The sequence below is a fragment of the Triticum urartu genome, chromosome 7 (genome assembly GCF_003073215.2).
Source record: "Triticum urartu cultivar G1812 chromosome 7, Tu2.1, whole genome shotgun sequence".
Taxonomy (NCBI): domain Eukaryota; kingdom Viridiplantae; phylum Streptophyta; class Magnoliopsida; order Poales; family Poaceae; genus Triticum; species Triticum urartu.
Genome location: NC_053028.1, coordinates 644,923,369 through 644,925,617, shown reverse-complemented (window position 1 = coordinate 644,925,617; position 2,249 = coordinate 644,923,369).

Below are 2,249 nucleotides of genomic sequence, written 5' to 3'. Positions count from 1 at the left end.
ATGGCTAAGTGAGAGTGATAAAGCATTATTAGTCCAGTTGCCTTGTTCCCTGTGCTGAGCACCTCCCTCGAAGGACCCAAACATGGGAACAAGAGTGCTCAGGTTTATCCCGAACACCCCAGCACTCGTGGCACAGGGGCAGAAGCCGAGGACTAGCCATCTCTCAGATTGGATAAACAGCCAAACAAAAGGTACTATTTTAAATTCCAACAAGCGTTGCATAGCGCATATGAAACAACTGTTCATACATACAGGATAAAATGAGCAAGTCTCATTCAAATATTACATCTCTTGAACACTCGTCCGCAATGAGACGGGCACCCGGCAGAACACCCTCGTAGTACATCTCGGGGTGGTGGTGCTCCTTGCCCTCTGGCGGCCCCTCCTTGATCAGCTTCACGGCGTCTAGCTTGACCCACTGCAATTTCACACGAGCGAAAGCCCGGCGTGCACCTTCAATGCAGACAGATCGCTTGACGACCTCCAGCCGCGGGCAGGCATCCATAAGCCGCCTCACCAGGCCGAAGAAGCTGTTCGGAAGGGCGTTGCCAGGCCACAGCCGAACTATAAAGCTCTTCATGGCCTGATCGGCCGCCTTATGTAGCTCGACCATCTGCTTCAGCTGGTCGCTCATTGGCACCGGATGTTTGGCCTCAGCATACTGATACCAGAATAGCTTCTCCGTCGAGCTTCCATCCTCGGCCTGGTAAAATTGTGCGGCATCGAACACACTGCGGGGCAAATCTGCGAATGCTCCTGAAGAGCTCCGGATCCGGGTAAGTAATCGGTAATTTACTTTTAAATGCTTGCTTTGCATATAGAAAGCCTTACCCGTCGCTATCTTCTTCATCGCGTCGATCTCTTGGAGGGCCTTTTGGGCTTCGGCCTTGGCACTTTTTACACTCTCGAGGGCCGCGGCAAGCTCAGACTCCTGCGTCTTGGAGTCAAGCTCCAACGCCTCGTGCTTCGCCACAAGAGCCTGGAGCTCTTGCTGCACCTCGCCCACCCGAGCCTCGTGCTTCTCTCGCTCGGTGCGCTCCTTGGCCGCTGTATCTTCGGCCTTGGTTAGCGCTTGCTTCAGGTTCGCCACCTTGGTCGTGGCCCCTGGCAAACATACGATGATCCTATGATTTTGCAATCGCGTCCTCTTTTATATATATACATAAGACAAGGTATTACTTACCCTTGTTCTCCTCGAGCTGCCTCTTAGCAAGGCCGAGCTCTTTCCTGGACCCCTCGAGGTCCTGCTTCAGTACGGTGACCTCCGCAGTTAGTGCGGCGGATGCCAGCAGCGAAGCCTGCATATGCATATTGACATACTTATATTAGACTCCTGCGATATTATCGATCCTCTATTCGGCTTTTCTTTGTGAACACCGAACAAAGCATCAGGGGCTACTGTCTATGAGGTAATATTTCTACTACATTTTAAAACACTTACCTCGAAGCCTGTTAGAAGGCTGGCACAGGCTTCAGTCAATCCACTCTTGGCGGACTGAACCTTTTGGATCACCGCACTCATGATAGTGCGGTGCTCCTCGTCGATGGAAGCGCTGCGAAGCGCTTCCAGTAGATTGTCCGACGCCTCTGGATGGACAGAGGTCACCGGCACAGGCGTCTTTCCCCTCTTAGAAGGAGGCCGCCTGCCGAAGCCTGGAACCGCTGGAGGTTCTGGCGCGGTGTTTGGCTGAGGGCCGAACTCGGAGCTCTCAGGGGCCCCGTCCCCTCGGCTCCCGGAGTCCGGAAGGTCGCCTTGAGGCGCCTCCGGGACTATCTCCCCTCGATCTGGTGCCTCTTGAGACAACACCTCGGCGTCGTCGGCAGGATGAGGGGAGGTGGCGGTCGGGACTGGATCGCTATCCATGTCCAACAAGCCCAAGGTGCCGTCCGATGATACATCAAGACTGGCTCGTGGCGGCCTGCATAATTGCGTTCGGCGTTAGGGAAAGCAGTTGACGGAGGAATCCTATGAGTTACTCTAGTATCCGAATACTTACGATCTCCCCGGGGGCTTGACCCTGGGCAACCACTCGTCTTCACCTTCGTCGGCGGCGGTGGAACCGTCCAGAAGGAGAGTCCTTCCCTTCTTGGACCCTCCGGCCTCCCCGGTTGGGGCGGCCTTCCTTTTCTTGTCTCCCCCAGTCGGTGGGGGAGCATCTTCTTCTTCTTCCTCGTCTTCGGGGGAAGAGTGCGCCGTAGAGTCATTGGACGGTGAGTCCGACGACGCCTGGCGTCGGGAACTCTTTCGG